This window comes from Triticum urartu, unplaced genomic scaffold (assembly GCF_056163025.1).
Source record: "Triticum urartu cultivar PI428250 unplaced genomic scaffold, HENAU_Tu73 scaffold67, whole genome shotgun sequence".
Taxonomy (NCBI): domain Eukaryota; kingdom Viridiplantae; phylum Streptophyta; class Magnoliopsida; order Poales; family Poaceae; genus Triticum; species Triticum urartu.
This window is the reverse complement of record NW_028260857.1, coordinates 36,787-47,500: the sequence shown is the minus strand read 5'-3', so window position 1 is coordinate 47,500 and position 10,714 is coordinate 36,787.

Here is a 10,714-nt window from a genome sequence, read left to right as displayed (position 1 = left end):
GATACCTAAAAGGTGGAATAGCGATTTTCGAACCATTTCCTATAAGAGAATGGTTTCCATTACTTTGAGAAATGGATTCTTATATCAAACTATAGCTATTGCATTAAAGAAGAAAAGAAACTAATAGAAGTCGAAGACGCGGAATGATAGTGAATAGAGAGAAAGATTCTTCTGATTTTCTTGTTTCTATCTACTAGACGCCGTAGAGAATTGAGAATTTTCATGTCTTTCAATTCTCGTACTCGTAATTGGAAAGTTATGGAAGGAGACCCATCATTTTGCAATGAAAACAACATATAAAACTCTGGACAATTTCGAAATCAGGCCAAGCGTCTTAATACATATGCAAAAAAATTCATTATTGGCCCACCATTGATTAGAAGATTTAGCTTGTATGAATCGCTATTGGTTTGATACGAATAATGACAATCGTTTCAGTATGTTAAGGATACAGATGTATCCACAATTCATTTAGAGTTACTTAATAGTCTATTTCTTATACCATATCTCTATCCCGTGAAATTCTCGAGCCAAAAGATGGATGCATATGCTGTGTTTCATTTTGCTAAATGATATCAATTAAATGGTGTATCAATTCCATAAATTGCATATAGCAATAAATAAATCAGCAAAATTCTTTCTAATATTTTAGATAGAAGAAACATTTCTTCTATCTAAAATATTAGAAAGAATGTACCCTTCTATCCAAATCCAATTTGCATCGATAAAATAAATCCAAATTCCAGTAGTAGATGAATAATTGCAAATTTGTGTGTGTACGAGATTAGAATAACTTCAAAATAACTGACATAATTTTGTATTTTTCCTGATCAGAAAAATACATGAAAAAGAAAGGAGGTAGAAAAATTTTTGGATTTATGGTTAAAGAAGAAAAAGAAGAAAACAGGGGTTCTGTTGAATTTCAAGTATTCAGTTTCACCAATAAGATACGGAGACTTGCTTCACATTTGGAATTACACAAAAAAGATTTTTCATCGGAAAGAGGTCTACGAAGACTTTTGGGAAAACGTCGACGTTTGCTGGCTTATTTGGCAAAGAAAAATAGAGTACGTTATAAGAAATTAATCGGTCAGTTGAATATTCGGGAGCAGTAATTTAATCGTTCAAATTTTTTTCTTGTTTTATTATTTTTTTAGTAGTCTTATAGTAGTCTTAGATTTTTCATTTTGATGAGCCTCGCTTTGAGGAATTCATGGAATAATCCATTTTCATGGAATAATGAATTAAGGAAGAAAGGATATGAGTCTACCGCTTACAAGAAAAGATCTCATGATAGTCAATATGGGCCCTCAACACCCATCAATGCATGGTGTTCTTCGACTGATCGTTACTCTCGATGGTGAGGATGTTATTGATTGTGAACCCATATTAGGGTATTTACACAGAGGAATGGAAAAAATCGCGGAAAACCGAACTATTATACAATACTTACCTTATGTAACAAGGTGGGATTATTTAGCTACTATGTTTACAGAAGCAATAACAGTAAATGCACCAGAATTCTTGGAGAATATTCAAATACCACAAAGAGCCAGCTATATTAGGGTAATTATGTTAGAATTAAGCCGGATAGCTTCTCACTTGCTATGGCTTGGACCTTTTATGGCGGATCTCGGCGCACAGACTCCTTTTTTCTATATTTTTAGAGAGAGAGAATTAATATATGATCTATTTGAAGCTGCTACAGGTATGCGAATGATGCACAATTACTTTCGCATCGGAGGAGTAGCCGCCGATCTACCTTATGGATGGATCGATAAATGTTTAGATTTCTGTGATTATTTTTTACGCGGAGTTGTTGAATATCAACAACTTATTACACAGAATCCAATTTTTTTAGAGCGAGTTGAAGGAGTAGGTTTTATTAGCGGAGAAGAAGCAGTAAATTGGGGCTTATCGGGACCGATGTTACGAGCTTCTGGAATACAATGGGATCTTCGTAAAGTAGATCCTTATGAGTCTTACAACCAATTTGATTGGAAAGTCCAATGGCAAAAAGAAGGGGATTCGTTAGCTCGCTATTTAGTACGAATTGGTGAAATGAGGGAATCCATCAAAATAATTCAACAAGCTGTAGAAAAAATTCCTGGAGGACCTTATGAAAATTTAGAAGTCCGACGCTTTAAGAAAGAAAATAATTCTGAATGGAATGATTTTGAGTATAAATTTCTTGGTAAAAAACCTTCGCCCAATTTTGAATTGTCAAGACAAGAGCTTTATGTAAGAGTAGAAGCCCCAAAAGGTGAATTAGGGATTTATCTAGTAGGAGATGATAGCCTTTTCCCCTGGAGATGGAAAATCCGTCCACCCGGGTTTATTAATTTGCAAATTCTTCCTCAGCTAGTTAAAAAAATGAAATTGGCTGATATCATGACGATATTAGGTAGTATAGATATCATTATGGGGGAAGTTGATCGTTGAAATGATAATAGATAGGGTAGAGGTAGAAACTATCAATTCTTTTTCGAAATTGGAATTATTAAAAGAAGTCTATGGACTGATATCGATTCTACCCATTTTGACCCTCCTTTTGGGAATAACAATAGAGGTACTCGTAATTGTGTGGTTAGAAAGAGAAATATCTGCGTCGATACAACAACGTATTGGTCCTGAATATGCTGGCCCCCTGGGCCTGCTTCAAGCTATAGCAGATGGGACTAAGCTACTTTTTAAAGAAGATATTCTGCCATCCCGAGGAGATATTTCTTTATTTAGCATTGGACCCTCTATAGCAGTCATATCAGTTTTATTAAGTTTTTTAGTTATCCCTTTGGGATATCATTTTGTTTTAGCCGATCTTAGTATTGGTGTTTTTTTATGGATTGCCATTTCAAGTATAGCTCCTATTGGTCTTCTTATGGCAGGATATAGCTCAAATAATAAATATTCTTTTTCAGGCGGTCTACGAGCTGCTGCTCAATCCATTAGTTATGAAATACCATTAACTTTTTGTGTGCTAGCAATATCTCTACGTGTGATTCGTTAAAATAGATCTTTTTCCTATAAAATCCATTAACTATTTATATTCCTTTTCTTATTTAGTATTTGGGTTGGTAAGTTAAACTAGATAGCTATATGAGTGAAACAAAACAGCTTATAAATTTGTAGTAAAAAGAAAAAATCTCATTTCCTACGTACAAGAAAAAAGTGGAAGTAAACATAAGCAGTGTAAACTCTTTATCCCAAGGTTGATATTTTTTAATTAGTCATCATATCTTGAAGCGGCCAAGAATAAAGGATTCACGATATGGAATTCCATTACTAGAATACTCCTAGTTATTACTATAACTTAATAATCCATAAGAAGAATCCACCAAAAGTTAGTGAAGGGTTAGGAACACTAAAGTACATAAAGGATTAGTAATGGAAAATCTAAAACATTAGAGATTTTTGCCCATAAAAGGAATCATAATAAGGACTTGCAATTTGTAGAAATTATCAAGTAGTACTTTCTTCGGATTCCGATCCAGAGTATGTTCCCATTCACTTGTTAAGGAAATGGCTATCAAGAACGAATTAACCCTTTATCCATTTTTTCTTTTTAAATACCCCCTCCCTGGGGAAAGAAGAATAGTAAAAAAGATATGGAGTGCACTAGAAAAAATTTTCATTATTTCCTTCCTCTATCCATATTCATGCAGAATTGCTCATGAACTAATACCCAACTCTTTCCATTTATTAATTGAATTCCTATAACAAGTAACAAGTGTTTTATTCCAAGATTAAGTTATTACTGAACAAAGAAAAATTTTCATTATATTATAAAGGATGAGATCAATTCGGAAGCGCTTTTTCTTATTCTAGCAGACGGAATTCCTTTGGTCTAATTTAGGACTTTCAAATCTATTTTATTTTATCTAATTCTATCTACGCCCCCGGGGCTAGGAACAAAACAGTCCTTTCCTTTTTCTGATCATAGAGAAGCCGTATGAAGCTAAGGTTTCATGTACGGTTTTGAAATAGCGGTGGGAACTGTGATGTTATCACCGACTATGATTATCTAACAGTTCAAGTACAGTTGATATAGTTGAAGCACAGTCAAAATACGGTTTTTTTGGATGGAATATTTGGCGTCAGCCTATAGGTTTTCTGGTTTTTTTAATTTCTTCTTTGGCAGAATGTGAAAGATTACCCTTTGATTTACCAGAAGCGGAGGAAGAATTAGTAGCAGGTTACCAAACTGAATATTCCGGTATCAAATATGGTTTATTTTATCTTGTTTCTTACCTAAATTTATTAGTTTCTTCTTTATTTGTAACAGTTCTCTACTTGGGCGGGTGGAATTTATCTATTCCCTATATATCCTTTTTTGATTTTTTCCAAATGAATAAAGCAGTTGGAATTTTGGAAATGACAATGGGTATATTTATTACATTAACTAAAGCTTATTTATTTCTCTTCATTTCTATCACAATAAGATGGACTTTACCGAGGATGAGAATGGATCAGTTATTAAATCTTGGATGGAAATTTCTTTTACCTATTTCCCTGGGCAATCTCTTATTAACAACCTCTTCTCAACTTGTTTCACTATAAATAAGATAATACAATAATAGTAAGAATATTTTCAACACAAAAGCTCTCTCAAACAAGAGAAAGAAACATATCTTTTTCATAGATATTTAGAATGAATATGTTCCCTATGGTAACTGGGTTCATGAGTTATGGTCAACAAACAATACGTGCTACAAGGTACATAGGTCAAAGTTTCATAACTACCTTATCCCACACAAATCGTTTACCTATAACGATTCACTACCCTTATGAAAAATCAATTACACCAGAGCGTTTCCGAGGGCGAATCCACTTTGAATTTGATAAATGTATTGCTTGTGAAGTATGTGTTCGCGTATGTCCGATAGATTTACCCGTTGTGGATTGGAGATTTGAAAAGGATATTAAAAGAAAACAATTGCTTAATTATAGTATTGATTTCGGAGTTTGTATATTTTGTGGCAATTGTGTTGAGTACTGTCCAACAAGCTGTTTATCAATGACTGAAGAATATGAACTTTCTACCTATGATCGTCATGAATTGAATTACAATCAAATTGCTTTAAGTCGGTTACCAATCTCCATAATGGGAGATTACACAATTCAAACAATTAGGAATTCGTCTGAAAGTAAAATAAACAAAGAAAAATCTTCGAATTCAAGAACGATTACTGATTACTAAACTTTGATTTTGTCTTTCTGTTATAAAAATCTAATAATTCTTTATTAAACTTTAAAATTAAACTATAAAGAAAAACGAAAAACTACTGCTTATTGGAAATTATTTCTTATTTTAAATCAGACTAGATTTTCGTGATATAATATAATTTATAACTATAAGTTTATACACAAAAAAATACCCTAATCCTTTTTTCCTTCCTTGAATCCTTTAGTTTTAGTCAGTTCATGAAAAATTTTATACTATTAATTTCTTTTTATCCATAATGGATTTACCTGGACCAATACATGAGATTCTTATGCTATTTGGGGGATTTGTTCTTCTACTAGGGGGTCTAGGAGTAGTATTACTTACCAACCCCATTTATTCTGCCTTTTCGCTGGGATTAGTTCTTGTTTGTATATCCTTATTCTATTTTTTATTAAATTCCTACTTTGTAGCTGTCGCACAACTTCTTATTTATGTGGGAGCCATAAATGTCTTGATCATATTCGCTGTAATGTTCGTAAATGGCTCAGAATGGTCTAAAGATAAGAATTATTGGACTATTGGAGATGGGTTCACTTCACTCGTTTGTATAACTATTGTTTTTTCACTAATGACTACTATCCCAGATACGTCGTGGTATGGAATTCTTTGGACTACAAGATCAAACCAAATAGTAGAACAGGGTCTCATAAATAATGTTCAACAAATTGGAATTCATTTAGCAACCGATTTTTATCTTCCGTTTGAACTCATTTCCATAATTCTTCTAGTTTCTTTAATAGGTGCAATTACTATGGCTCGGCAATAAGAAAACTTAGAAAAAGTACAAATTATAAGAATTGCAAATCTAAAATAAATAACTAAAGAATCACAATTTTGATTTAGTAAAATCCATCTACTGCCAACAAATACCTCCTTTTTTTTTTTTTTTTTTTTCTTTTGTTGTGTAATTGTTCTATTGTAATTAATTGAATCGGTTCAATTCTTGCCCTCATATTGAAATGAATCGAGATTGATAAGGAGTTAGTTAATGATGTTTGAGCATGTACTTTTTTTGAGTGTCTATTTATTTTCGATTGGTATCTATGGATTGATCACAAGCCGAAACATGGTTAGAGCTCTAATATGTCTTGAACTTATACTGAATTCAATTAATCTAAATCTCGTAACATTTTCTGATCTATTTGATAGTCGCCAATTAAAAGGAGATATTTTCGCAATTTTTGTTATAGCCCTTGCAGCTGCTGAAGCCGCTATTGGACTATCCATTCTTTCTTCCATCCATCGTAATAGGAAATCCACTCGTATCAATCAATCTAATTTATTGAATAATTAGACTTTTGAATAATTAGACATAGAATCCTCTAAACAAAGGCGCACATATTAAAATAAATAGAAATCAATACTATTTTCTTAGTATTATTTGAGAATATCCATTTTTTTTAGTAGATTATTGCATAGTATTCTTTTTCACTTAAATGAATTTTTGTATTTGTAATTCATTGATATTGCAATTTGAATATTGCAATAATTTATATTGAAAAGACGATAGCCAATTTATTGGCTAATTCGAATTCGTCTGTACAATTCGTAAAATTCTTTCTTATTTCTTATTTATTGTTGAAATCCAAAATTAAAGTCTCTTGGCTCTCTTCACGCTTTCTCACAAACAGATTAAAAAATAGATTTTTTTTTTTGAAGTTTGGATAAACCATTGCTTCGTCTGGTGTCTACAATACATATGACTCATTATAGTACTAATTTCATTTTTACCAGATCGAAAAATTTTATGTTGAAAAGAAAAATTTATAGATCCAATGTCACATTCCGTAAAAATTTACGATACATGTATAGGATGCACTCAATGTGTACGAGCTTGTCCAACAGATGTATTAGAAATGATACCCTGGGATGGATGTAAAGCCAAGCAAATTGCTTCCGCGCCGAGAACCGAAGATTGTGTGGGTTGTAAGAGATGTGAATCTGCCTGCCCGACAGATTTTTTAAGTGTCCGCGTTTATTTAGGGCCTGAAACAACACGTAGCATGGCTCTATCTTATTGATACGTTACAAAAAACTTCACTCGAATCGTCTGATTCCTCTTTACCGAAGAAGCCTGTGCTCGAAATAATCGAGCACGGGCTTTTCTGGTCAAAACGTATCTTGTCTTTATCACTTTATCATGAGTTATTTTCCTTGGTTAACAATACTTGTTGTTTTGCCGATATTTGCAGGTTCATTAATTTTCTTTTTACCTCATAAGGGAAACAAAGTCGTTAGGTGGTATACTATATCTATTTGTTTATTAGAATTCCTTCTAATGACTTATGCGTTCTGTTATCATTTCCAACTGGAGGATCCCTTAATCCAATTAAAGGAGGATTATAAATGGATAGATGTCTTCGATTTCCACTGGAGATTGGGAATCGATGGACTTTCATTAGGATCTATTTTATTGACAGGATTTATCACTACTTTAGCTACTTTAGCAGCTTGGCCAATTACACGGAATTCGCGATTATTCTATTTCCTGATGCTCGCAATGTATAGTGGTCAAATAGGATTATTTTCTTCGCGAGACCTTTTACTTTTTTTTATCATGTGGGAGTTAGAATTAATTCCTGTTTACTTACTTTTATCCATGTGGGGGGGGAAGAGGCGTCTATATTCAGCTACAAAGTTTATTTTGTATACTGCAGGCGGTTCCATTTTTTTCTTAATCGGAGTTCTGGGTATGGGCTTATATGGTTCCAACGAACCAGGATTAGATTTGGAAAGATTAATTAATCAATCATACCCTGCAACCTTGGAAATACTTTTATATTTTGGCTTCCTTATTGCTTATGCTGTCAAATTGCCGATTATACCCCTACATACGTGGTTACCAGATACCCATGGGGAAGCACATTATAGTACATGTATGCTTTTAGCGGGAATATTATTAAAGATGGGAGCATATGGATTGATTCGGATCAACATGGAATTGTTACCTCATGCTCATTATCTATTTTCGCCCTGGTTAGTAATAATAGGAGCGATCCAAATAATCTATGCAGCTTCAACTTCTCTTGGTCAACGAAATTTCAAAAAAAGAATAGCTTATTCCTCTGTATCTCACATGGGTTTCATAATTATAGGAATTGGTTCCATAACCAACATTGGACTCAATGGAGCTATTTTACAAATATTATCCCATGGATTTATTGGTGCTACACTTTTTTTCTTGGCAGGAACCGCTTCTGATAGAATGCGTCTTGTTTATCTCGAAGAACTGGGGGGAATATCTATCCCAATGCCTAAAATTTTTACCATGTTTAGTAGCTTTTCAATGGCTTCTCTTGCCTTACCAGGAATGAGTGGTTTTGTCGCAGAATTAGTAGTATTTTTTGGACTAATTACTAGTCCAAAATTTCTGTTAATGCCAAAAACACTAATTACTTTTGTAATGGCAATTGGAATGATATTAACTCCTATTTATTTATTATCTATGTTACGCCAGATGTTCTATGGATACAAGCTATTTAATGTTCCAAACGCAAATTTTGTGGATTCTGGACCACGAGAACTCTTTATTTTAATCTGTATCTTTTTACCAGTAATAGGAATTGGTATTTATCCAGATTTTGTTCTCTCCCTATCCGTTGACAGGGTAGAGGCTCTCTTATCCAATTATTATCCTAAATAGGTTTGCTTTTTTTTACTCGTCTGCTCTATTAATGCAGAAATAAGTAAAAAAGTATATAATGCAGAAATAAGTAAAAAAGTATAATTAGATCTATCTCGAATTTTTGAGAACCCTTTGATAAGGCGTTCAAGGGGTTCTCAAATAAAACATAAAAGTAAAAACCTTCATTTCATGAAGGTTTTATTTTATGTAATCATTTAGGTGTTAATGTAAACGAACCATAACTATGTAAGCCTATTCCTAATAGATTTATACCAAAATAACAAATCCAAATTATAAGAAATCCTATCAAAGCTATAAGTGCAGAATTCGTACCCTTCCAATTTGGATTTGTTCTACTATGTAAATAAATTGCGAATATGGTCCAAGTAATAAATGCCCAAGTTTCCTTAGGATCCCAATTCCAATAGGATCCCCAGGCCTCATTAGCCCATACTGCTCCACAAAGAATACCTACGGTTAAAAGGGTAAATCCTAGGCTAATGACACGATAACTCCAAGAATCCAAACGCTCCGTTAATTGATATTTGTAATAATTTGGAAATGAAGGGACAGAGGTTCTTTTTAAAGCACTTCTTTTTGCATAAAAATATTTAATATCACTAAAGAAAAATGTTTTATTTAAAACATTTTTTTTCTTTTTAGAAAAGAAATGGAAATTATTTCGAAATCTAATGATTAGAATAGCGGCAGATAATAAGGATCCGCACAAAAGAGTTGCATAGCTTAATAACATCATACTGACATGCATCATTAACCACTGAGATTGTAGAGCAGGTACTAGTATCGTGGATTGATGCATTTCAGTTAAAAGACCCGATGTGGCAAAGCCTTGCGTTAAAATAGTACTTGGCGTAGTTATTGTGCTTAAATCATTTTTAGAGTTCTGTATTTTAGGAATGGTATGAAGAATATACAGGGCCCATGAAAGGAAGATCAATGACTCATATAAATTACTTAATGGAAAATGTCCCGAGGAAGCCCAACGAGAAACTAAGAATCCTGTTATAGAGAAAAAAGTAACTATCATTCCTTTTTCTGACGAATCGCGTAATCCTCCAAGTTCACGAACTAATAAGGTTATAAAATGAATCGTAATCACAATTGAAATCGTTGAGAAAGAGATATGAGTTAGTATATGTTCTAAAGTTGCAAATAGCATAAGGGGAAGGTCCCATTACAAAATTGTAAATTTCGAATTGATTTCTAATCTATTGTATTCTTTTTCAAGAATGCCGCCACTCGGATTCGAACCGAGATGCTTGAGCACTGCTTCCTAAGAGCAGCGTGTCTACCAATTTCACCATGGCGGCTAACTTCAAATAATAGGTAACTTAAAAGAATAATAGCTATTATCTTGGGAATCGTCGATATTGGGAAAGTCCATAAAATTTAGGAACATTAGAGTTTTCATTAAAATAGACTTCGTTTGGTAGTATCGTTTCCATTTTTTTTTTTTACAATAAACTCTTGCTTTGCCCAATAGAAACACAAACACTGCTTGAAAGAGTTGGAACTTCTTTTTTCTAACTTGCAATTATAGAACTAATTTTTTCTAATTAATTTCCCCTTTACATTTTGAAAATTCTTTCAATACAATGAAAAAAATCCAAAAGGGTTTCTATTTAATGATGAAATTAAAATAAAATGGATAAATAGAAAAGGCTTTTTGGATTTTTTAAAAATTTCTAGAATGAAAGTCTTTATGCTCTTATTAATAAGATTTACTAACCTTATGATTTTGGAGAAGATAGGTGGAAGTTGTAAGTCCTATTGTAAGAATACTCCACTTTTCATAATTTTCCTAATAGAATATGAGGATTCTATTAGGAAAATTATGAAAAGTT